Source organism: Chiloscyllium punctatum, chromosome 6 (assembly GCF_047496795.1).
Source record: "Chiloscyllium punctatum isolate Juve2018m chromosome 6, sChiPun1.3, whole genome shotgun sequence".
Classification (NCBI taxonomy): domain Eukaryota; kingdom Metazoa; phylum Chordata; class Chondrichthyes; order Orectolobiformes; family Hemiscylliidae; genus Chiloscyllium; species Chiloscyllium punctatum.
In genome coordinates this window covers 31,322,323-31,350,159 of record NC_092744.1, presented here as the reverse complement: position 1 = coordinate 31,350,159, position 27,837 = coordinate 31,322,323, and the positions used below count along the sequence as shown (strand labels likewise).

The 27,837-nt window shown below is 41.2% G+C and overlaps 1 protein-coding gene across 2 annotated transcripts in view; it reads left to right on the top strand.

Moving 5' to 3' along the window:
* Positions 1-27,837, top strand: part of sphkap (SPHK1 interactor, AKAP domain containing) — a 401,207-nt gene that overhangs the window by 125,504 nt on the left and 247,866 nt on the right. The window contains exon 1 of one of the 2 annotated variants that reach the window (XM_072572290.1): positions 27,193-27,536. The exons of the other annotated variant lie outside the window; for it this stretch is intronic. The gene's annotated coding sequence lies outside the window, so the exon portion shown is untranslated. Of the gene's footprint in view, positions 1-27,192; positions 27,537-27,837 lie in introns of those variants that run through there. 2 annotated transcript variants of the gene reach the window in all.

Here is a 27,837-nt window from a genome sequence, read left to right as displayed (position 1 = left end):
CTTTAGAACACTAATAAATTATTCAGCTTGACCATTTTATTTATTCAGCAGAGGGAGTAATTTGTTGGCTCATGACCTTGCCAATTCCACCGTGTATCCCTTCTGTAGAAATATATAACATTGCAGTTTGGCAGGTATTATTAATATAAAGTAATCAAAAATATGTTATTGGCAGGCTAAATGGAGGGAACACATTTTTGATAAAATTAACCAAGCTCAAAACATAAGGAAAGAATTAATAGGCCAGATTTTTACCAAATTTTTGGAGATTGGAAGGAGACAGGTCTTGGAAATAAAGGAACATCAGGTATTAGAATTGGAGCCCAATATCTTCCCATTGCCATTTCTCAGGAGAATGTCTTGACCAACCAGAGTCAACTTGCCTTGTTTAAAATTGTTAAAAAAAACTTGGCAATTGACTGTCAGTGATCATTAGTAGCTGTATTCTCCATGGAGCACCTCTACAAATTAGTGTCCACTTCTCAACCAAATTGCACTCTTCCCTCATATCGTAGAAATGTTGTTTTCCCTTTGGTATTTCTTGCAAATTACCCAGATGAATGCAAATTGAAAGCTTCCAAAAATGTCTTTTTTCTAGCAATGCTCAAGTTCAGTACTTGTGACACCTACAATGTTGTTCCATCACATTGCTGAGTGAAAATATTAGAATTCTCTCTCTGGTAGAACCTTGGATGCACCAACAAGATAGGGACTGCAGCAGTTCAAGAAGGCAGGTCTGTACTATCTCCTCGAGGGTTTGGTCAATAAATGCCAATACACCTCATTCTTAGAAAAAGAAAAGAAGTTATATTGGGTAGATAAATGGAAGAACCATTAACTCCAAACAAAAATTAAGCAATAGATGTGTGCGTAGTGCAATGTGATGCTCATTGGTGCTAAGACGAGAATTTGTAGGATTTCTCTTCTGATGAATTCCCTTTGATAACTTTCCAGTTCTTTTGTTTCAAAATTTTTCTGGAGCAAGAGATTTCATTAAAGTCCAATGTCTGAAACCAATGCAACAGGCAAACATTTCCTTGCTTGAGATAGATAGATTCTGAGGTAGGGATAAGCAGTGATAATATTTTCCAATGTGTGGACTGTATTTCCAACCCTGGATAATAACCTTGGCTATAAGATACTTGTAACATCTCATTCTCAGATTGAAAATGATCAGTATCTGTCTTTGGCTATGACCCTTCAAACAGTTTTGACATCTGTAGTAGTGAACAGTTGTTAGTAAGTGTGGACTGGCAAGAGGTACAGGCATTAATTTGGTTTTGAGCATGTTGTTCTGCTAGTCAAATAAATAGCATCTGCTTCTCTGTTGGCAAGTCAAGTTGATGATTGGATCAGTCCTGATTCAACTGCTGTTTCATAGCTGAGTAATTTTGCATTTTCCTTTTTACCACACAGAATTGCACATACTGTGTTAGTTTACTTTTAATTTTAATTCAACCATGGTATAGAGTTGTCCCATATGGAGATCTTGCCATTGCTTTTGCCAAGCTGTGTAATGTTTCAGCTTGCGTAAGCTATTTCTATAAAGCGAATTGAATCTTGGCCTAGTTTATTTTTTCAGAGAAATTGTTCATTTGCTCTCAAGCTGGCTCAGACTGAGCCCCAATTCTGCACCAAAATTGAACTGGCGACTCAATAATGCAGAATTAAATGTAAACAACAGAAAATGCTAGAAAATCTCAGTAGGTCTGGGAGCATTTGTGCAGAGAAATCACAGTTAACATTTCAGGTCCAATGACCCTTCCACAGAACTTCAGGGTCACTGGACCCGAAACATTAATTCTGATTTCTCTGCACAGATGCTGCTCGACCTGCTGAGCTTTTCCAGCAATTTTTGTTTTTGTTTCTGATTTACAGCATCCATAGTTCTTGTTTTTATTTAGAATTAAACATAAAATCAGTTAATATAGACAGAAAGAAAAATCAGGTTATCACTTCATAGTGTCAAGATATCTTGTTTTTATTTCATATTAATCAATGTTGTGGCTTAATGAGGGTTGATACTGACTGACTCAAAGGAAAATAATGCCTTCATTTTTTAAACACAATGTAAGTCGAATTAATAAATCTCATAAATATCTTTCATACCTCTTTCTGATGCTAAAATGTTTTGGTTCCAACTGACTTGCTGCCTTTTGGTGAATTTCAACTATAGCATCAGGTTGCCAACAATCTTTGGTCACATTTGTAGATGGGAATCCATTTCTGCTGGGTAATGGCCTTAGGGGAGTTGGATTGTACTCATTCTGAAGCCTTCCATTTCGGGTATAAGCCCTTCATCGAGAATGTCAATATTGTCAGTACAGTCCCTTCGGCCCTCGATGATATGCTGACCTTTTATCCTACTCTTATAAAGCTCTGGTTAGGCCCCATTTGGAGTACTGTGTCCAGTTTTGGTCCCCACACCTCAGGAAGGACATACTGGCACTGGAGCGTGTCCAGCGGAGATTCACACGGATGATCCCTGGAATGGTAGGTCTAACATACGAGGAACGGCTGAGGATCCTGGGATTGTACTCATTGGAGTTTAGAAGGTTAAGGGGAGATCTAATAAAAACTTACAAGATAATACATGGCTTGGAAAGGGTGGACGCTAGGAAATTGTTTCCATTAGGCGAGGAGACTAGGACCCGTGGACACAGCCTTAGAATTAGAGGGAGTAAATTCAGAACAGAAATGGGGAGACATTTCTTCAGCCAGAGAGTGGTGGGCCTGTGGAATTCATTGCCGCAGAGTGCAGTGGAGGCTGGGACGCTAAATGTCTTCAAGGCAGAGATTGATAAATTCTTGATGTCACAACGAATTAAGAGCTACAGGGAGAATGCGGGTAAGTGGAGTTGAAATGCCCATCAGCCATAGTTGAATGGCGTAGTGGACTCGATGGGCCGAATGGCCTTACTTCTATTCCTATGTCTTATGGTCTTATGGTCTTATGGTCTTATCATACCCTTCATTTTATTATCTTCCATGTGCCTATCCAAGAGTCGTTTAAATGTCCTTAATGTCTCTGACTCTACTATCACCGCTGGCAGTCCATTCCACGCACCCACCACTCTCTGTGTAAAGAACCTACCTCTGACATCTCCCCTAAACCTTCCTCCAATCACCTTAAAATTATGCCCCCTTATGGTAGCCATTTCTGCCCTGGGAAAAAGTCTCTGACTATTCACTCTATTTATGCCTCATCATCTCGTACACCCCTATCAAGTCACTTCTCATCCTTCTTCGCTCCAGTGAGAAAAGCCCTAGATCCCTCAATCTTTCTTCATAATTCATGTCCTCCAGTCCAGGCAGCATCCTGGTAAATCTCCTTTGCACCCTCTCTAAAGCTTCCACATCCTTCCTATAAAGAAGTGACCAGAACTGAACACAATGTGTTTATGTGTGCTCATGCTGATGTTGCTGGGAACATGATGCCATATATCAAAATAAGAGCAGTGGATTTAGAGACTAGAAACCATGAAACTTATACTCTTATTGCACTGAAAGTAAGTTACAAAAAATGTGCAATCTAGATAGTCGGCAAGTTTCTAGTCAAGATTTTAAAATGTAAAAAGATCATTGACTGGCTTCCTTCGTCACAATTATGTCAGCAATAGGATGCCTGATGTAAAAGAGCTATTTTATAAATTGTAAGTCCAAATACGGGATTATTGAAATCTAGGCATCCACTTCATGTTTGAATTATGACTCAATTCTTGCCAGCACTTCCCTCTTCTTTGTGCTGCTCTTTTTGTTGTGCTCTTTCTCAGATAAATATCATCACATATGAATGAATGAACAGGAATTAATTGTTTCACTTGCTCTCAATCTGTCACAAAATACAGAAGCAAGATTAAATATCCAAGACGACACTTGTCATACTAACCTTTTCTGCTATTATATCCACATTCAGATAGATGGTGAGCTCTCGGTTATCAATGGGGCCACTCCTCTCATTAATTTGTTGGATAGTGCTTCACAAAACCGACAAAAATATCTTAATCTCGTCTTTTGCTTCTTATCTTTTCGCAGCCATATACCTGCAAAACCAGAATGAGATATGATTGCACTGCCATTGTATTCTTGCCTCAGTACTTTCTCCTCCCATTGTGTTTTTGTTTGATAGTTTTCTGTTAAAAAGGAAATTTTTGGATTTGAGAGTAGTATCGGAAGGTGAAGTTGGAGTAGAAGGTCACGATCTTGTTAAAAGGTGGAGGTGGTTCAACATTAAAATTAACTAGGTAAAAGCGAGGACTGCAGATGCTGGAAACCAGAGTTTAGATCAGAATGTTGCTGGAAAAGCACAGCAGGTCAGGCAGCATCCGAGAAGCAGGAAAATCAACATTTCGGTCAAAAGCCCTTCATTAGGATGCTGCCTGACCTGCTGTGTTTTTCAGCAACACTTTGATCTCAACAATAAAATTGTCAACTCCAGCTCATATTTCTCTTGTTGGTTTAATATTTTCTGAGTAGTTCTACCTGAACTTAAATGAATCCATTCTATGCCAAAGCTTAAGCCCCATGGCCATTGTTTTTATAGAAATTGCATGATCCAAAGAGAATGTTTCAGTTATTCATTGCCCAGTTGTCCGTTGCCCAGTTTTGATACTATCTTAGTCATTTTTCTGCAATTTTGCCTCTATCACACTAAGACTGACAATATTGACATTCTTGATGAAGGGCTTATACCCGAAATGTTGACTGTCCTGCTCCTCGGATGCTGCCTGACCTGTTGTGCTTTTCCAACACCACACTTTTGTTCTTATTATATTGCCTGTCCGATGTCAAATTACAAATGAATTCAAATTTTATTTACTTCACATCTGCAAAAGAGAAGACATTCTTTTTGACTAATGTTGTTCCTCCATCCAAATCCATCAACATGTAATTGTCTGCTCAGGATGAATTTGATGGTGCTTACTCATGCCAATGGGTTTAAATGTGAACTGAGTTTTTTAACCCATGTGTAACTCAAAGCACTCTTTTCTCTCAGAGATACATTGTAAATTTCCCCAATCTTTTCTCTCTCATCGCTGAAACTCATGTTCTCCTTTCTCCTTCACTCAGGAGTTTGATTTTCCACCTCATCTCCTTGCAGGTTTCTCCACGTTAACCTTTATTATTTCACAACATGCTCAGTTTCTCCCATCAATGCACTGTAGGTACCTCCATATAATTGTTCTCAATTTCAAATATCTCTCTGTCATGTTCCATGCAATGTTTCAGAAGACTGCAAATCGCAATTGACACAATTTCATCATAAATCAAACAGTTTTATTGCTAAACTCTTACATTTGAAAGCAATGCAGAATAATTTAAACATGTAGCTCTGGCTAGTTAGTTAAAATACAGGCAGTCTGGGCCTGGTCTGATGAAGACTGATTTGCTTCCAGCAGGTCCTGCCCTGTTCGTACTTACCTTCCTAACTAAACCATTTTGATTAGGGTTGTTTGCATCATTTTAATTATCTGCTTAGTACTTACGTTTGTGCTCTGAATCACTTGACTCCCAATCTCTTTTTTGGCTTCTGAAGTGGGTTGTAACAATTGCCCAAAAATTGTCAGCTTGTTTCCACAGCAAATTGAAAGAACTCCTAAATTTATTCTCATCACCCCTACCCTCTGTTCCTCTGATGTTAACTCACTGTTGTATGTTCATCCCACTGAATGTTGGGTAATTTACACCTGTTCTTTGGGAAGCTATTCACAGATTCGGATTTGTTACTCTTTCCATCTTTTAACTAGCTTCCTGAAAGTTCCAAAGTCTCTTAGATTTTTCTTTTCTCCCTCCACCTCCCCCCTCCCGCCACCGCCCCCCCCCCAACACACACACACACACACACACATACCATTTACATTCTTTTCAACCTTTCAATCCTGCTCAATAACCAATATTCTCTCGTAATTTTTAAAATTCATTCATGGGAAATGGGCACTGTCGACTGTGCCATCAATTATTTCCCATTCCTTGTTTCCCATAAGTAGCTAGTGGTCCACTATCTTCTTGAATTATTGCAGTTCTCTTGGTGTAGGTAGACTCACATGCTGTTAGGGAGTTTCAGAAATTTCACCCAGCGACACAGAAGGAATGCTGATATAATTCCAAACCTATGTCCTCTGGTTCTGGACTCTCCCACTCCAGGGAAAAGACTTTGTCTACTTATCCTATCCATGCCCCTCATGATTTTGTAAACCCCTATAAGGTCACCCCTCAGCGTCCAACGCTCCAGGGAAAACAGCCCCAGCCTGTTCAGCCTCTCCCTGTAGCTCAAATCCTCCAACCCTGGCAACATCCTTGTAAATCTTTTCTGAACCCTTTCAAGTTTTGTAACATCTTTCCAATAGGAAGGAGACCAGAATTGCATGCAATATTCCAACAGCAGCCTAACCAATGTCCTGTACAGCCGCAACATGACCTCCCAACTCCTGTACTCAATACTCTGACCAATAACGGAAAGCATACCAAATGCCTTCTTCACTATCCTATCTACCTGTGACTCCACTTTCACGGAGTTATGAACCTGCATTCCAAGGTCTCTTTGTTTAGCAACACTCCCGAGGACATCACCATTAAGTGTATAAGTCCTGCTAAGCTTTGCTTTCTCAAAATGCAGCACCTCACATTTACCTAAATTAAACTCTACCATTTGCATAATTTCAATGCAACTTATAAGAGACTTAAGCCGCAACAGCAAAACTGACAATTAGGATTGCTAGATTTCATGTGGCAGCATTGGATGCTCCCTGGCCACATGTTCACAGTCTGCCCACAGGTGTCATCAGCCATGTTGTCAGTAGATGGCACTTAACCACCAATGATCAGTCTTCAGTTTGTCAGGGGGCTCACACAACTGGCACTGAAGATTTCCACTGAATGAACGAACGCCGATCCCTACTGGGATACCGGGTATCAAGCTGCATGAGACTGTGTCTTTATCAGTTCTTGAGGGAATACAATTCTTTTCAAATCTGATTTCCCCTGAGTTCGCACACAGAACCTGCAAAGTGAGTTGCGTGTATTCAATGGCACCCTACAACATGAGGAGCCCTTGCAATCTTCCCATGTCATAGAGTCTTGAATCAGACAACTTAGAAACAAGCCCTTCAGCCCACCATGTCTATGTCGCCCAACAAACACCAAACTACAGTAATCCCATTTACCTGCACTTGTTCCATAGCCGACTATGCCCTGGTATTTTAAGTCCTCATCCAGATGCTTCTTAAATGTCGTGAGAGTATTTGTCTCCACCACTCTCTCCAGTAACACATTCCATATCTCTATCATCTCTGGGTGCATTTTTTTCTCAGATCCCCCCTAAACTATTTGCTTCCCATCTAAAACTATGCCCTCTTGTCTTAAGTATTTCTGCTATGGCAAAAGGACTCTCACAATCTAACCTGTCTATGCCTCTCATCATTTTGTGTTCTTCCATAGATCTCCTCAGCCTCCTCAGTCCAAGGAAAACAAACCCAGCCTATCCAGTCCCTCCTTATAACACACTTTTCATCCAAAGTAACATCCTGGTGAATCTTCTCTGCACCCACTCCAGTGCAATCATACCCTTCTGATAGTGTGGTGACCAGAACTGTACACAGTATTCTATCTGGGGCCTAACCAATGTTTTACAATGGTGTAACAAGACTTCCTATATTCTATGCCTCAGCTAATAAAGACAAGTATCCCATATGCCTTCTCACCACCCTGTCTACCCGTGCTGACACCTTCAGGGACCTATAGACTTGTACACCAAGGTCCCTTTGTTCTTCAGTACTCCCTAAGGACCTACCATTCATCATGTATGTCCTTCCCTTATTAGACCTCCCAAAATGCATCACCTTGCACTTATCGAGATTAAATTCCATCTCTCCATGCCAAGAGAAGTCAAAATGTAATGAGCTCTCAATGAATAGACAGCCTTAGGAAAACCATCTATGCAAATCTGGATGGCAGACTTTAATGTGTTGCAAATATCCCCATCTCCAACTGGAAGGAGCCAGTTATACAGAAGTTCATCAGCACAGTCACTGGCAATGCCAGTCCTTCACCTGATTTGAGGTTATCATTGAAGCAGATGGCAGTGAGTAGCTCCTTACTGAAGTGTAGACATTGTACTTAGTTTCTCACTGAGGTTCAGATAGAAGAGTTGCTCTTGATGTGAATATGACCTCTTACAGAGATTCCTGCTTCCTTTATTTTCTCCTCCTCCTTCCAGCACTTTGTCCTGCCCCAGGTGACCTATGGTTATTTTTCAAGTTAGGAGAAAGTGAGGACTGCAGATGCTGGAGATCAGAGTCAAGAGTGTGGTGCTGGAAAAGCACAGCAGATCAGGCAGTATCCAAGGAGCAGAAGCATCGACGTTTCGGACAAAAGGACTGATGAAGGGCTTATGCCCGAAATGTCTACTCTCCTGCTCCTCAGATGCTGCCTGACCTGCTGTGCTTTTCAGCCACCACACTATTGATTTATTTTTCAAGTTAGGTACTATTTTAAGGGGAGTGCATTCATATCTGGGAGGAATAGGTTTAAGTCAGAGCCTTGAAATCAGCAAAAACTCCTTGCACATGTTCTACACCATTCCTTGTAGATCTTTGCAACTTTAACCAACTATACAAAGCACCAAACAGAGAAAAATTAAAGCAATTGTCAGAAGAAATAACCCAGCAACTAATCAATAAATCGTTGTTCATTCCTTTAAGTAGTGGTTGCCTTATTTACAGGGTGTGAATGTGGTGTTAAGAGAGGACATTACTGGAGCTAATTGACACTCTGGTCTGCTTACTCGGAACATATGTTTTACACTAATGCTCTCACCAAGATGGTGTACAGCTTGCATTACTCGAAAACAGCGTGTTCATGCCAAAGATACCATTTTGGAGTTTAAATACATTTCTAGTTGGCAAAAAAAAGACAAACTATCCAAATTTTATACCATGTTCCTTTGATTCGTCAACTTTCAAGTGAACCTCTGTAACAGATGTGCAACCTCAGTGGATTTGCTCATTATTCTAGCATTTGAGTTTCACAATTACATCAATGCATTAAGAGGATATACAGGCCTGAACAAATAGGGTTCAATATGTTAATGAAATTGGATGGTGAGCAAGAACAGTTGTCAAATCAAACTTTAAAACCTGTCTCCTGAAAATATGGATAAAAAAAGACTATTTTTGAACATAGGCCATGCACAGTAAATATTAATCCAACTCATTCTTGAGAAAGTTAATTATATACTTCACGGATATCACGGGCTCCGGGGAACCATGGAAACCAAACATTTATGATTGAACTACACCAACACAGACTGGAGAAATATTCTACAGATTTGATTTGGGAACTGGGGAGAAATGTTTTTGAACATTTCCTCAAGAGAATAGGTCAGTAAACCAGCATCAATGATTGGTGTGTTATATATGACCTGTGGAAAGAGATGTGCCTCTATATGGGAACCACAAATCTTGAGAAACAATGAAAATGATGAATTTCATGAACTATAAGTTACACTTTGCCTTAGCACTCTTGTCCTTCAGATTTAACAGACGATATGATTTCCCTAAACTTCACAAATTGAGTTTTAAGAAGAACATCTGGATACATAATATTTAAATGGAGTTAAATTTCTGAGCAAGTTTTCAAATGCGTAACATTAAGTCTATGTTTTAACCCTTTCCCCCACATTGGTGTGGGAGGCAGGATTAACATGGAGGTGTGAGGGGACCCAAGTTGTATTATTTTTCTAAATGCATTCCAACCATCCCACCCACCTGGATTTTTAAATGTTTGAACACCATCTATCCACAAAGTGGTGAGGACCTAATTTAAATGGCAGTGCCGTATCCTAAAATGACACTGAAATATACTCAATATTTTAGCCATGGGACAACTGAAACCCTGCACTGCCCCTTGATTTCAAGTTCTTGGGATAGATAAATGCCAAAAACGTTCATTAAAATTACACGGGCAAACAATTTCCGTTTGTTAAACTACTTCTGCAAATTCTACCAGACTTATTTTGCTCATATAATATGTTAGTTGTGAACAGAATGTACATTGCAGTTTTCAAAGTACTATGCCTGAAATTCTAGTTGTGGGAGGCAAATGTGACTGTTTCCTACAGATATTTTTGAGAATTCTCTCTGAGCCAGAATGGGGCAGATACTTCTCATTGATCTCATAAGGATAACCTGAATGTTAGTGTTTCTAGTTAGTAAATTTGCTAATTTTCACTCATGCATCATGAGTTACCTTGCCAGAGGATGTTTCTGTATGTCCTCATGCCGATCATGCCTTCTGCAGGCTGATCATACCTTCCACCTATTGTAACTCCTGGCTGCTGTCAGTGCTACCATTTCCACTGAGACTGGGCGGGAATTTGGTGTCAGGGCGGAGGATGAGGACTGAGTTGAAATCACAAGGGAGTTAAGCCCAGTTCTATGGGGCACATGATGACTTGCCTGTTGCTATAATTCCTGAAAAGCCTGACTCCCACTCTTCATTAAGGTCAGCCTTTAAGTTCTGACATGAAGCAATGTAAGTATTGGCAAAATTCTGTTCCGAAATTTCCAAGAAATTCCAGGTTCTTTTCAGTATGCAATGATTTGCATAACATGTTGCAAATTCAGCCTATGTATTCCCAAAATGATTGTCAGAATATCAATACAACATCACCTGTTTCAGTTCAACAATTCCTGAGTGTGAATGGGACGCAAATGCACTCTTCGTATGATTGCAGATGTGTAACATAGTGGAATGGGAAAATGAAATGTTTAATGAAATACTGTTCGCTTTATCCTAATTCTTAATTAATTATAATGTTTGCTTGTGTTATGTAATGTCCCAGGAATTTTCAAAACTGCATTCCAACATCAATAAACAGGTTGGAAAATATGTTTGAAATGAATTACCATTGAAAGTAATTCACTTGCAACCCAAAATGATTTTCAAACATCTCTTTGGACTTTAGATTAGATTACTTACAGTATGGAAACAGGCCCTTCGGCCCAACAAGTCCACACTGACACGCAACCCACCCATACCCCTACATTTACCCCTTACCTAACACTACAGGCAATTTAGCATGGCCAATTCACCTAACCTGCACATCTTTGGACTGTGGGAGGAAACCGGAGCACCCGGAGGAAACCCACGCAGACACGGGGAGAATGTGCAAACTCCACACAGTCAGTTGCCTGAGGCGGGAATTGAACCCGGGTCTCTGGCACTGTGAGGCAGCAGTGCTAACCACTGTGCCACCGTGCCGCCCCCCATTCACCAGTTAATAAGTCCTGGAAAGATCACATGGCACAGTTGGCAGATCTCTTTGAACAGCTCTGAGAAGCAAAAATGGTGATAAATTTAAATAAAACTGCATTCGTGAAAGCAGAGATGCATTCTTGGGACATAACATCAAGTCATGGAAGATTGGCCCCATGGAACGCAAAGACGAAGGCCATTGAGGAATTTCCATGACCAATCTTGAAGAAAGAGTTGCTTTAACTCTTAGGGCTCAGTGGATTCTATCAGAAGTTTGTTCCAAACTACAGCAGTATATTGGCACCGTTAACCAATTAGCTGAATAAGAACACAAAGTTTCTGTGGACAGAACAATGCCAGGAGACATTCAATGATTTAACTCAATATTAACCATCAAACTAGTTTTAGCTACACTAAACCTTTAAAATCTTTTAAAGTTGGCATCGATGCAAGTGGCATAGGAGTTGGAGCTGTACTGCCACAGAAAGATGAGGCTGGGATTGAACTACCAGTTGGTTACTTTTCGAAGAAACTCAACATCCACCAGAGGAAATACTCCATGATCAAAATCGAACTATTGAATTTGGTACTGGCCTTACAAAATGTTAATGTGTATGTCATGAGTAATGTGTTGGAGACTGTTGTGTACACGGATCCCAATTCTCTTACATTCTTAGGACACTTTAAAGACAAGAATATGACACTATTTCATTGGAGTCTTATGTTACAGACTTTTAAGTTAAAAATCGTACATGTTGCGGGTCATAAAAATGTAATTACGGATGTGTTATCACGGATTTAACTGATAAAGTTTAGATGTGATTTGTATTTATTTGATGTCTTATATATGAAGACATTAAGGTGTGCTTAGGTACAATGTAACCTTTTGGTCCAGCAGCTAGAGGAGCTAGTTGCCTGGAGACAAAAACAAATTTGAATTAGGCCAATCAGTTTAAATTTTACCCCAAAAAATACCAAACTCCAATCAAGTTTGAATTTGTATATTGATAATATTAAAAATCAATGACATAATCCGATGCTTTGGGGGTATAAGACTGGGGGAAATGTGAAGAGCTGGGGGAGAACTGCCAAAAGACCAACAGATGTAGGCTGCTAGTGAGAACTCTGTGACAGGTACCTGTCTAGCGAGGGAGTTTGCAAAGAGAAAAATATCAACATCAACCTGGAGAGCAAATCTACAGAAGAAAATATAAAAGGAAGATTCAACAGCTGCTTGATTTTGAAATTTGAAGTTTTGGTAAATCTTAATCGGGAGTTTTATTGGACTAGTATTATAGAAGGGAAAGTAAAAGATAGGTTAGAGGAAGGAGTTGTAAATAATTGTTAGTTAATTATTCTCTGTTATATTTTAAGAAATAAAGTTGTTAATTTTACTTTAAATAGTTCTTGGCTTCTTGAATTTTCACAGATTTCTGCATGGGATAAAACTTTTCTGTGTTGCTGGTTTAAATTAAGCAGGAGGGTTTACCCCATGTTGTACCAAGTATATGCTGATTAAAATATACCTACAAGTGATTAATAGATATTTTTGCAAGAAGAACAATTTTACATAATGTGCATTCACTACATGATCCAAATAGATTGCACAAATGTTAACCCAGTCACAACTCCGTTCATGAGTCTTTGGAATGTGGCGGGTGCATTTTTCATTCCAAGGGGCATCACTTTAAACTGATATAGCCCATTTGGGGTTACAAACACAGAAATTTCTTTCGCCGTCTCTGATAAAGGTACCTGCCAGTAACCATGAAGTAAGTCCAACTTGGTGATGGAACTGGCTTGTCCGACTTTCTTGATACTGTCCTCCAATCTAGGATTTGAATAAGAGTCCAATTTTGTAACAACGTTGACCTTCCAATAAACCACACAGAATTGTTGAGTCCCACCCGGTTTGGGAAATAAGGCGATCGGTAAACTCCACTCGCTCTGGCTTGGTTCAATGATGTCCTCGTCAAGCATGGCCTCCACCTCCATCTGGACTTGTTTGGCTTTGAAAGGATTAAGCCGATAGGGGTGTTGTTTTATCAGAGAAGTATTCCCTATGTCTACTTCATTTACAATAGTGTTAGTCCTCCCCAAGTGATTCTTACATATGTCCTTATACTGAAGTAGCAAATTTTGATAATGGGGAATCATAGATTCCACACAGTGTGGAAACAGGCCCTTTGGTCCAATACGTCCACACCTACCGTCCGAAGAGTAACCCACCCAAAACCATTCCCCTACTCTATCACTCTACGTTTACCCCTGACTAATGCACCTAACCTACACATCCCTGATCACTACGGGCAATCTAGCATGGCCAATTCACATCTTTGGATTTGGAGCAAACAAAAATTAGAGATCATAAATTTAAAATAATCCTAATTAATCCAAAAGGGAATACAGGAGAAACTTGTGCTTTTTTAAATTCACTTGTTGGATATAGGTGTTCCTGGCTGGGCCAGAATTTATTGTCTGTCCCTAGCTGCCCTTTGAGAGGATGGTGGTGAGCTAAGCTCATGAATCACTGCAGTCCAGGTGCTGTAGGTTGACCCACACTACCATCAGGGAGGAAAAAGCAGGATTTTTGCCCAGCGACACAAAAGGAACATGGATGCATTACAAGACTGGACAGTTTGTGGTTCAAGAAACGTCCACATGGTGGTGTTCCCATGTTTCCACCTGCTGCCCTTGCCTTTCTAAATGGTAGCGGTCACGGGTTGGAAGGTGCTTTCTAAGAATCTTTTTTTAAAACCCAGTTAGTAATAGTGAAAAAGCTTCAACAGAAGAGCTAGACAAAGGTATAATGGTGTAAATGAATATAAAGTTATGCACATAGGCTGAGATGACGAAGGGTGAAAGGAAGCTCATGTGAAGCATAGACTAGTTGTGCTGAATGGCCTGTTTCTACACTGTATGTTCTATGTGATGCTTTGGTCAAGGAACTCTGGGCAATTGAGTTCACATTCCTGTCAGTTTTCCCTTCATACATGTTGCATCTCTTCCACTGAATGAGAGTGGGTGAATGAGAGACTCGCTTATAAGACCCCCTTAATCTGAGGGGTAATGCATCTGTTGACCGCTGATTAGTCATTTTACACAGAAATTTATGAATAATGATAAATTTACTTTGTAGCAACAAATTCTCTCACTCCAATTACACTAATGTCAGTAATGAACTTCATGCTTTGAGCCAAAGAAAGCCTTTCAACTGCATTCTATGCTCCTGAGACAGATAACTTACTAACCTATCCTACTCCTCAAGGACTTCTTCATTTTTCAATCTATTTTGAGGCACGTCAAAATCCACATCATCTGGGTTTGATTCCTCACTATGCAGGCATTTCTCCAGTTCTTTCTCTTCAATATGATATGTTTTCAACATGTTCACATGACATACCCAATGCGTTTCTTTTCTATCTGGCATCTTTCCTAGATAGTTCACCTGACTCAACTTTTTCTCAATTTGTTCGGGACCACTAGACCTGGTTTTGAAGGAATCTCCTATCACTGGTAACATTACTAACACGACCTCCCTTCGGGAAAACGTTCAGTCTCAGAGCTTTTATCTGCTACCTGTTTCATTCTATACTGTGCCCTCTTTAGGGGCTGTTTAGCTAACTCACCTACTCGATTTACTCTCTCCCTCACCTCCAATACATAATCTAAGTGTGAAATCTCCAACTTTGGTCCTGTCAATGTTTCTTTAATTAATTTCAAAGGGCCTCTCACTTCATTCCAGAATATTAACTTGAAGGGAATGAACCGAGGAGATTCATTTGGGGCATCTCTAATGGCAAACAATACAAATGGGATCCTTTATCTCATTCATTCAGGTAATCCAGACATTATGCTCGCAATATGGTCTTCAAGGTCTGATGCCACCTTTCTAAAGCTCCCTGGGATTCAGGATGATACGCCCTGGATTTAAAGTGTTGTATACCTGAGCTATCCATAACCTCCTTAATCGGCCCAGCAGTAAAATTTGACCTTGGTCCAACTGAATCACTCTGGGTAGCCCATACCATGTGAAGAAAGCTACTCACTCCTCTACTACCCCTTTTTGCCTTGATACTCTGTAATGGAATTGCCTCCAGAAATCTGATAGACACATCCATAATGGTTAACAAGTACTGGTTCCCACTTTTAGTTCTCAGGAGCAGACCTACACTATCAATTATAACCCGTGTGACAGGTTCTTCAAATGCAGGAATTAGCAACAAAGGTGCTGGTTTTATTACCGCCTGTGGCTGACCTACTATCTGGCATGTATGACACGTTCAGCAAAAGTTAACAACATCCTTGTGCATTCCAGGACAATAAAAGGTTTTTGTGTTTTAGCCTGAGTCTTTTATACCCCTGAATGACCTCCTACAGGTGGTTTATGTGCTATCTGTAACACCTCCTGTCTGTACTCTGCTAGCAAAACAATCTGATGCACTTCAGCCCATTTGTATTCTGCACGAACCTTTTTTCGTCTACATTTCTGCCTTAGGATTCTATCTTTCCAATAATTACCCTCCAGAATATTCTTTGCCTCCTTTTCAGAGTATACATCCACATATATATCTTTTATTGTCTTGCCTTGCTATTGCAAGTCTCTTCGTCTTTCAGGACTAAACACTTCTATCTGACCATCTGCTTATTCAGGTTTTTCCTGCACCATTACATCAAACAGGGTATCTGCTAACTGATCCTCAACTCCTTCATCTTTCTCTTTATTTTTCACTTTGTGCTGTGACTTATGATAGTGGGGTCTGGTTATCAGACAGTCTGGGAAAATACCAGGATATTTCTGTTTTAACTCCTCAGTTTCTTGGTCTTCTTTGGGCTTCTTCACAACATGGAGTCTCACTCTCACCTTGGATCCTGCCAAATCATTCCCAAGAACAAACTGAATTCCTGGAACTGTCAATCATTCCCATTGTAGCTTCCCCAGTTTTGAGTTGGCACTCCAACCTGATCTTACATAGGGGAACGCTAAATGTCTGTCCATATGTCCCACAAATTGCCACACCCTCAGGTAACAGATCAGAAAGAGTGCACATTCGTTCATCTCTTACTATTCGTGACTGGTTAGATCCTGTATCACTCAAAATGATAACTTCTTGTCCTTCTCCCCTTGTTCTTTCTGAGTAAACTTTACCCACAGAGGCAAATTCTTTGTAGTGATCAGGTACTAGCCTCATACCCAGCCTCGGCCTTGGCTGTGCACTCTCCTGCATCTCCTCAGCTCTTCTCAGAGTGTCCTTTACTACCTTCACTAATGCCACTGGTTTAGCTTCATTACCACACCTTTTCCTACAGCACCTTTCTTTAATGAACAGCACTGTGATTTTACATGACCCACTTTACAACAGTGGAAACATCTGAGCCCTTTCACCTTCTTTCCACCCTCTTGGACTTCTTTGTTATCCTGTGGTAAATTCTGACCAGGGCTTTCTACTCTTTGTTTCACAGTGTAGGATCTCCCCTTCACCCAACTTCTATCCCTCACAGGATGAAATTCTGGCCGGAAGCGTGTCTTATGCACCAACATGTCCTCATCTCCTAATTCTGCTGCCCTTCTCACTTCCTGAACTTTCTGTTCCTCCACGTGAATTCTTATCATCTCTAGACATGAGTTTATAAACTCCTCCGGCAGAATAATCTCTCTTAGAGCATCAAAAGTCTTATCTATTTTTAGGGCTCACACCCATCTATCAAAATGACAATGTTTAATTTTTTCGAACTCAACATTAGTCTGACCTGGTTCCTTCTTTATGTTTCTGAACTGCTGTCTATACGCTTCTGGTACCAATTTATAAGCGCTTAAAATAGCTTGTTTAATCTCTTGACCCCTCATCTGACAGTACAGCAAATACCTCACTAGCTCTCCCTACCAGTTTAGTCTGAACTAGCATTACCCATAAATCCTTGGACTACTCCATCTGCCTAACCAGTTTTTCAAATGAAATAAAGAAGGCTTCAACATCTTTCTCATCAAAATGTGACAGAGTTTTGACATATTTGTATATATCACTACCTTCTCTTTTAATCTCTATACTGTTAACTTGACTTTGCTGACTAAGTTGCAGCTTCTCAAGTTCAAATTCACTCTCTTTATGCTCAGCTAAGAACCTTCTCTCTCTTTTATCTCTCTCTCCTTCTCTCTCCATTTTTCTTCCTTTGCTCTCTTTGTTTATCTTCTAACACCATTTTTCTCAATTGTAATTTAAGTTTTTCTACCGCTACTGTCTCTCTAACACACCTAATTGTTTGAGTAATTCCCTGACAATTTCAGCTTTACTTTTGTCCTTGGTTAAACCCAAATCTAACTTGTTTGCTAATTCTAAAAGTATGGCTTTTTTCTTCCCTTCTAAACTTTCTTGGCAAATTTGAGAATCATCATCAAATCCCAGAACCTCTTTAGCAATTTTAAGAGCCATTTCTCTTAATTGTCTCACCTACCTTTTATTTAAAGATCTAGGACACTAACCTGCAAGTGTTTAAATCTGCTGGTATTTTTCGTACCCCCAAATCTATTCAAATCTGCCTAAACCAGTTCAAATCCCTATGGAGAGTCCCCAAACTATTATGTCATGGGGTAAACCCTCCTGCTTAATTTAAACCAGTGTCACAGAAAAGATTTATCCCATGCAGAAATCTGTGATAATTTGAGTGGCCAAGAACTATTTAAAGTAAAAATTAATAACGTTATTTCTTGAATTATAACAGAGAATAATTAACTAGCAATTATTTACAACTCCTTCCTCTAACCTATCTTTTACTTTCCCTTCTATAATACTGGTCCAATAAAACTCTCAATTAAAATTTACCAAAAATACAAATTTCAAAATCAGGCTTCAATCAAATCTTCCCTTTGTATCTTTCTCTGTAGATTTGCTCTCCAGGTTGATGTCGATATTTTTCTCTGTGCAAACTCCTTCGCTAGAGTTCTTGTCACAGAGTTCTTACTAGCAGCCTACATCTGTTGGTCTTTTGGCAGTTCTCCCCCAGCTGTTCACGTTTTCCCAGTCTGATACCCCCAAAGAATCAGATTGTGTCATTGGACTTTAAGATTGTCAATATACTAAATTCAAACTTGATTGGAGTTTGGTATTTTTTGGGGTAAAAGTTAAACTAATTGACCTAATTCAAATTTGTTTTTGTCTCCAGGCAACTAGCTCCTCTAGCTGCTGGACCAAAAGGTTACATTGTATCTTGTTCAGAACTAGCAGGTAGTTCTGCTAGTTTAAAATTTCTTAAAGATACAGAACACTCCTACATTTTCAGAGCATACTGCGATGAGGGTAGAAACTAGCTGCATTCAATTTTACTGTTCTTTGGATGGCAACATTGCAAACATTTATAGAAAGAAGCAATTCCATAGAGGCATGGGATGCAGAGTTCCTAATTGCAATTCTCACATGGCAAATCAGCTGCTTGAAAGAATAAGGCACTATAAGCAAATTCTTCCTTACAAGAGGAGATAAATTCTGACATGAATCATTGAAGCTGTTCCTGATTAAACCTCAGTTGGAATCTTCAATTAACGGGTGTCTTCTCTGCTGGCTGGTGAGTCAATAAGAGACCAGAATTGCCTCTTTTCAGGAAGGATCACCACAGGTCACTCAGGCAGCAAGGGCAGGCTACTAGCTCACCTTCTTTGGAATCAAGTCTCTGGGGGCAGACGACACACTATGAGCAAGCTGCTGGCTAAACAGAAGCTGGCAGGTCTTACGCCCAATAGCATTATTCTGGGGGTGGTGGGGGTTGGGGGCAGGTGCTGGCTTCACTTGAAAGAACACTCACTGGAATCCCACGTTGTGCAGTAACTGAGGTTACAGGTAAGGAGCGTGGCAGGAGAGGGTGAAGGCTTGGCTTTGTAGGGTAGAGAACACAGGGAAAGGACTACAGGACATTCAGCAGCAAGGGCAAAAGTGTGTCTCTCAGTGGGTCCCACCCCGTTCCGCAGTCGAGTCTGTTGATCAGTGCCTTTGATTGAAAGTAATCGTTAATCGACTGGAGAAAGGACAACCAAAGGCCTTTCCACCCAGACAGTAATTTTGGTGGAGTTGGGTACAACACCATTGCATTTTATTAAATGGCCTTCCCATCTCCAAGTTCACTACCATAGAGAGCAGACGGTCTTCCCCTTAGTGGTTGTTTCTGAAGCCATTATGTCTGGAAGTGCTTTCACAATGGCTCCTCCCAACACCAAATTATCCGTGGCAATTTGTACCTATTAACCTCCACTGGTAAATCACCAACAAAAACAGAAATTACTGGAGAAACTCAGCAGTTTTGGCAGCGTCTGTGGAGAGAGAAAGTGGAGTTAATGTTTCAGATCCAGCGACCATTCCTCAGAATTGATTGTGATTGGCACTGGACCTGAAACATTAACTCTGCTTTCTCTGCACAGATGCTGCCAGAGCTGCTGAGTTTCTCCAGCACTTCGTGTTTTTATTTCAGATTTGAAGCATTTGCAGTATTTTGCTTTTATCTGAGTATCTTTTCAGTCACTGTTTCCACTGGCCCTTTTAATGGTCACTGTGTAAGCACACAACAACCTGGCTATTGACTGCAGCTTATTTGTTACCATCTGCAGTCAGAGCAATTTAACCTTTGGAAAAGGTCCTATGACAGTAGTGTGACCCTTCGTGAACATAAACAAGGACCTAATGCCAATTTTAGGTGGCTGCCAGGGAAGCTGGAATAAACATGTCCATGGTGGTACGAGTTGGCTATATTTGGTATATAGAACATGGTCTTGATGACTAGGTCTTTTCCATCGACACATTTTAATGATAACAATTTTGCATCATTGTGTTGCAATCATTTGTGAGGAAGCAATATTTATTTTCACCCAAAACCATTTCAGTTCCTCCCCCTACACAATTTGCAAAAGTCCGTCCAACACTAGGCTTTTTAGATATTATTTTACTAGTTCCATAATGACGCCATTCAGAAATGCTCCAGAGTGAGATATTATCTCTGCAATTGGCTTAATAACAATAGCATTTACCTGCTTCAGGGGCTAAAGTCATATGAATAGCCGACAATTTCATGGATTATATTTTAAAAGCTTTCAGTTCTTATGAAAAAACCTAGCATCTTGCTGTCTTAAAATGCCTCTCATTTTAATTTTTAAATTCCCTAGTCTGTGTATATTTTAGTCATAACTCATTTGCAGGGTATCTTTGTAAGTGGATTCTAAAGTTTGAAATAAATTATAGCAATTACATTTGCTTCTCTGTTTTATTTCTGGAAGAATGCATCTTACTTTTTAAACCTCTCTTACATTTCAACATTCAACGGATGCTTGTGAGTGACCTCTAAATAAATGGCTCCAATTCTTTACACTCTAACTATCAAGCTGACAGGTCTGTAATGTCCTGGATGATTGTTTGACCGTTTTGCGCCAAAAATTGTACATCGTTTGATTGTGTATCAGGACACAATGCAGGACTCTGTCACTATATTCAATAAGCTTTACAACATTTCTGCAAACTTTCATTTCCTCTGGCATTCTTACTTACATTCCATGCTGTTCTAGTGGTGTTTTTGTTAGTTCCATAATACATTTTTTTGTGATCTATTTCATAGAGTTTCCGTTCAATTTCCTCTTTACAACCTACTTTTCTAAGTTTTCTTTTAATCATTATTCCAACTAATAAATCACAAAATATTTGTCGTGTCGTGCTCATGTTCTTTTTTTTATTCAGTCATGGGATGGGGGTTTTGCTGGCTAGGTCAGCATTTAAAGCCCATCCCTAATTGTCCAGGGAGCATTACTGTGGGTCTTGAGTCACATGTAGGCCGTACTGGGTAAGGATGGCAGTTTCCCTCCCTGACGGACATTAGTGAACGAGTTGGGCTTTTCTAACAATCGATAATGAATTCATGATCATCATTTGACTCTTAATTTCAGATATTTATTGAAATGACCATCTGCTATAGTAGAATTCAAACCCAGGTCCTTAGTGTTATCTGGGTCTCTGGATTAACAGTCCATCGATAATACCGTTAGGCTGTCACCTCCTCTGTGGGCACATCAAGTGCTGTTTTAAGTCAAGATTGCATTGCTTATGCACAGTAAGAACACTTTTTGCATTGAATACTGTTATTTGTTGTTTTGTATGCTCGCACAAGGACAGTGTCCCTGAATTATGCAAAGTGGATAGATCATTACTTCAGTCAGCAGCAATGTTCAATGCAGTGCATTTAATTGTCACAAATATGCACATCCTGATGGTTAAATGAGGTTCACTGCTGACTCTAGTCTGTGAGAAAAAAACTGTTAGTTCCACCACAACAGGAAGCTAAAAGATAAGAGCCAAGCCTGACATGATTAATCAGATGGAATTAACAGCTGAAACTTTGATCATGTCATTTCCTTAAGCTGAAGCTATGTCGCATTTGTCTTTCCTCAGGTCTGCTTGCAGTTTCCCTCCCACTCTCTGTCTCCCTCCCACTTTCTGTCTCCTTCCCACTCACCAGCTTTCTTCCTGACTGTCTCTCAGTGCTTCTCTCGGACCCTCCTACTCACCGCCCCACTCACTCTCTCACACAACCTTTCTCAAATCATGATTGTATGCATTTGTGAAAAAACAGTTCACTTTGACAATAATGAAGTGGCTCTCTTTAAATTCGGAGACACATTGGCTCGAGTATGATTTTATATTCATTCACGGGGATAAGGGCGTCACTGGTTGAATCACTGGCATTTATTGCCCATCCCTTACTGCCCAGAGGGCAATTAAACATCAACCACTTTGCTGTGAGTCTGGAGTCACATGTCAGCCAGACCAGGTAAAAATGGCAGTTTCCTCACTTAAAGGACTTCAGTGAACTGGATGGGCTTTTCCATCAATTGACAATAGATTCATGGTCATCATTAAACTCTTAATTCCAAATTTTTATTGAATTCAACTTGCTCTTAAGGTTCTTGCCACTACTCTGGAAATTAATGGTCCATCTCGGGTGGTGAATTGATAGATCTCTGAGTGTGTCTTCAGGATGCCTGACCGCACAACCCTACACAATGCAGCAACAAGTCCTTTATAAAATTTTTCTCTTTCCTCATTTCTTGCTGTAACTATGTGCCATATGAGGTAATGAGCTGAAAATGTGTTGCTGGAAAAGCACAACAGGTCAGGCAGCATTCAAGGAGCAGGAGAATCGACGTTTCGGGCATGAGTCTGAATATAGAGGAGGCCACATTGGGTGCAGCGGATGCAGGAAATGATGTGTGTGGAGGTGCAAGTGAATTTGTGGCGGATATGGAAGGATCCCTTGGGGCCTTGGAGGGAAGTAAGGGGGGAGGTGTGGGCGCAAGTTTTGCATTTCTTGCGGTTGCAGGGGAAGGTACCGGGAGTGAAGGTTGAGTTGGTGGGATGTGTGGACCTGACGAGGGAGCCACGGAGGGAGAGGTCTTTTCAGAATGCTGGTAGGGGAGGGGAGGGAAATATTTCCCTGGTGGTGGGGTCCGTTTGGAGGTGGCGGAAATGACAAAGGATGATCCGATGTATCTGGAGGTTGGTGGGGTGGTAGGTGAGGACCAGTGGGGTTCTGTCCTGGTGGTGATTGGAGGGGTGTGACTCAAGGGCGGAGGAGCGGGAAGTGGAGGAGATGCAGTGGAGGGCATCGTCGATCACGTCTGGGGGGAAATTGCAGTCTTTGAAGAAGGAGGCCATCTGGGTTGTATGGTATTGGAAGTGGTTCTCCTGGGAGCAGATGCGGTGGAGACGAAGGAATTGGGAATATGGGATGGCGTTTTTACAGGGGGCAGGGTGGGAGGAGGTGTAGTCTAGGTAGCTGTGGGAGTCGGTCCGTTTATAGTAAAGGTCCATGTTGATTCGGTCGCCCGAGATATAAATGGAAAGGTCTAGGAAGGGGGGGTAGGAGTCTGAGATGGTCCAGGTAAATTTGAGGTCGGGGTGGAAGGTGTTGGTAAAGTGGATGAACTGTTCAACCTCCTCGTGGGAGCACGAGGCAGCACTGATACAGTCATCGATGTAGCAGAGGAAAAGGTGGGGGGTGGTGCCAGTGTAGCTGCGGAAGATGGACTGTTCCACATATCCTACGAAGAGGCAGGCATAGCTGGGGTCCATGCGAGTGCCCATGTCTACTCCTTTGGTTTGGAGGAAGTGGGAGGATTCAGTCCTTCGACTGTCTGAACTGGTCCTCACCCTGAACAATTTCTCTTTCCAATCCTCCCACCAACCCCCACCAACCCAACCTTCACTCCCGGTACTCTCCCCTGCAACCGCAAGAAATGCAAAACTTGCACCCACACCTCCCCCCTTAATTCCCTCGAAGGCCCCAAGGGCTCCTTCCATATCTGCCACAAATTCACCTGCACCTCCACACACACCATTTACTGCATCCGCTGCACCCGATGTGGCCTCCTCTATATTGGGGAGACAGGCCGCCTACTTGTGGAACGCTTCAGAGAACAGCTCTAGGACACCCGGACCAACCAACCCAACCACCCCGTGGCTCAACACTTCAACTTCCCCTCCCACTCCACCAAGGACATACAGGTCCTTGGACTCCTCCATCGCCAGACCATAGCAACACGACGGCTGGAGGAAGAGCGTCTCATCTTTCGCCTAGGAACCCTCCAACCACAAGGGATGAACTCAGATTTCTCCAGTTTCCTCATTTCCCCTCTCCCCACCTTGTCTCAGTCCCAACCCTCGAACTCAGCACCTCCTTCCTAACCTGCAATCTTCTTCCTGACCTCTCCGCCCCCAACCCCCACTCCGGCCTATCACCCTCACCTTGACCTCCTTCCACCTATCGCATTTCCAACGTCCCTCCCCCAAGTCCCTCCTCCCTCCCTTTTATCTTAGCCTGCTGGACACACTTTCCTCATCCCTGAAGAAGGGTTCATGCCCGAAACGTCGATTCTCCTGCTCCTTGGATGCTGCCTGACCTGCTGCACTTTTCCAGCAACACATTTTCAGCTCTGATCCCCAGCATCTGCAGTCCTCACTTTCTTCTCTTCCATATGAGGTAGTACTTCCTTTCAGAAGAAAACTTAGGGGGAATACTTAGTTTTAATCCATTTAATCATTTGTTAAATTGCATTGCTTTTCTATTGGAAGCTTTTGCCGGATGTATTTTCTCTGGGGTATTCCCACGAGAAAGCTAAAAGAACATAAGAGATTTTCTCAGGGTATTAGCTTGGCAACTTCTATCAAATCCACAATGCTGAACCAGGAGAGGCGTTTTTCTGGTCATAACAAGCACATGAGAGCCCTCGTTTTTCTTCTCTGGTAGCAGCGCAAACTTAAATCAATTTGTAAATTGCTGCTTGTAGCAAGTTGGTGTCTTGGCTTAATTTCTCATCCTGCCTTCTTGTTTTCAAACCCACATAATAGTTTTTCTTTGATGATCCATTCCAACACACTGGGACAAACTCAGCACACACAACTCCACCACAACCAGTTTACACTCATTAATATAAAAGAAATATAAGTAGTTACACAATTGAAAGTGATTGAATAACACTAGTGTCTCTAATGCATTGATTTATACGACAATCCTCCTCTATTTCATAACAGAAAGCTTCTGTCCAGGAATCTCTAGGCGCAAAACTGAACAGGTTCAGAAATAGGGAATTTCTGGGTTTTTACCCCTTCCTGTGTCTTTGTCGGGGTGGAGAAGTGATTGAGCCATTTTCCCCACTATGTTTAGCAGTTTGAAATAAAGAAAACTCTCAAGCAGAAAAAGTCTAAGTTACTTTTTCCACATTCTGATCTTTTTGAACAGTAAGTCTCTTTAGTGTTTTCTGTTTTGAGCATCCCACCAGCACCTAACCATGCCTGAAAGCAGAACGGCTGAAGAATAAAATGGTGGAGAGGGGAAAGGGCAAAAGTTTGAGCTGCAATATTTAACCACTGCAGGTTTTAAATCAGAAGAAATGATGTGATGAAAACGGAATGAGGGACCATCTCTTCAATGGTGTGACTGTTCCAATGATGATGAGTGTTGTCTCCTCCATGATGGTGGGGAATGCAGCCAAGACTGACACTGCCAATTATGTTCTGCTGGTTCCAGTTATGTGCATCCCTGTCCTGCAAGAGCGGTAACTGTATCATTGGGTAGGATGCAATGTATTTGGTTGATGTGGTTCTCATGGTTGAATAGCTGGCAGAGTCAGCAATGCTAACTGTGTGAAGGTGAAGCAAAACTCTGAGCATGAGATGGGAGTGATGATTATGACAAAGATTGTTAGGCAGCAAATGATGGCGAGGACAACTTAATTAAGCTGTGTTTAAAGTTGGTCGCTTATGTGTTAGGTCATGACATTTAAAGATTAATTCACTGAGTACGGTGATCTGTTTGAGATCTTTAAACTTCAATCTCAGCTAGGAATCACTGGCTGGACAGCATTTACTGCCTGTCCCAAGTTGCCCATGAGAAGATGGTGGAGAGTTGCCTTCATGAACTGCTGTAGTCCACCTGCTGTTGGTTGACCTACAGTGCCTTGAACAAAGGAATTCCAGGATTTTTACCCAGTGACAGTGAAGGAACAGCAATATATTTCCCAGTCGGGATGGTGAGTGACTTGGAGAGGAAATCATAGGTCGTGCTGTTTCCACGTATCTGCTGCCCCTGTCCTTCTAGATGGAAGTGATCATGATTTTGGAAGGTGCTGCCTAATTCAGTAAATTTTTGCAGTGCATCTTGTGGATAGTACACACTACTGCTATAAGATATTGGGCGTGGAGGAAATGAATGTTTGTGAATGTGGTGCTAATCAAGCAGGCTAGTAGCACTAAAGCCAGGTCCTCAGGACTACAATGCTGGTATTCACCAAGACGGCCATCTGCTCCATTTGAATATGGAACTGAAATTTTGTCTGATAGGCCTCCTATTCACCATGGTTTGAAGGCTTCGCTCCTCTTATCCTCCTCCTTTACCAAAGTTGCTACCATCTGAGGATTGTTGAGCATCTCTCTCCCTGTTGCAACATAATCACTCTTTTACAACTTAGATTCTCTTCCCTAGCCACTTGCAGCACTTGTTGCAGCCAAAACGTGTCATGGGATAAAGGCTGCCTGGAAGTCATGCTAGCTTTACTTGGGCTCAATATGGAGCCATGCAGTTTGACCTAGAGTGCATGCAGTCATTATGTATAAGAACAGACAGCAAGCAGTTTGCTGCCACCTGCATCAGAGACAAGGGGCGACAAATAATTGTGCATCATGATCCTTGCCCCCATTCTCAGGGACTGCACAATTTTGGAACGTAAAGATCTTGCATTAATTCAAGAAACAATATAATGACGTGTTTGGCTGAGGCAAATGCCCTCCTCTCTCTATTCCATCAAATGGAAATAGTAGAGATTGATCTCTTTTTGCAATTCAGTCCTTGACATGCCTGCACTATAGCACAGTTGAAATCAATAATTTACCAGATATGAAAACATGGTACATTGCCTTGGCTTTAGGTGGTTCTCAAAGCACTAAATTCAGGCATAGGGAACAGACCCTGACGGTGGGAATCTGGAGCATTGCAAGAAATTGATTCCTGGGCTTAATGACGAACTGCAAGTACCTGCAATTCCAACTTGCCTCCCTTGCCAGCAAGGTGGCTCAGTGGTTAGCACTGTTGACTCATAGCACCAGAGACCCAGGTTTGGTTCTATCTTGGGTTAAGCTCAAAAGGCAGACAGGTAGTCAATGGTGGGGCTTAGATGCTGTAGTTGATGTGGCTGTCATGACTTGTGTGAACACTTGGGAAAGACTCTAGTTCCTCCTGCCACCACCACAATAACAGCTAGGTCATATCCGCATTCAGAAAGCTTGAGTAAACAACACCTGAGATAATGTGTGCAATACCAATTTTAGCAACGTTATTTATTGCAATCAAAATGATCTCAATTTCCCTTTAAGAAGTCATTTCCTGTTTCCCAGGAAACATTTTTTTTCCCTATTTTATGTCGGTGCTGGGTAGGTGTTTTATTTGAAGTAGTGAGCTCCCAGAAAATCAAGGCTGCTTTCAGCAACCTGCCTCATGATATTTTTTGAAAAATGCAAACAGAAAGGTAAAAGCTGGATCAATGAGATTAGTGGATCTGTCAGACTGATAATCGAACAAACTAATGGCATCTTGAAATTGTGTTTCAAATAACCGTAACAGATCAGAATATATTTTCCAGCATAGCTCTGCCAAGATCTCCAGGATCAATGTTGCCTGTTGCGTGTGTGACAACCTTGTAAAGCTTAATTGTGGAGAGAACAGCTCATCGGTATGCAATATTCAGGACATTAATAATGAAGCAAGTAAGTACTTGAGACATCTAATTAACTAACTACCATGTCCATTTTTGTATTATGCAATACCACAATTCATCTTCTCCAATATTGGCCTCCACATATGTATTCTTTGATTAAAAGTTATTATATTTGTTACATCATTTTTCATTAGCACAGAACAAAATAAGAGACAATTTATTCAATAAAAAACTGGAAATACTGAGCAAGTATGCTGGGGTGACATGGTGGCTCTGTGGTTAGCAGTGCTGCCTCATAGCACCAGGGACCCGGGTTTGATTCCAGCCTCAGGTAACCATCTGTGTGGAGT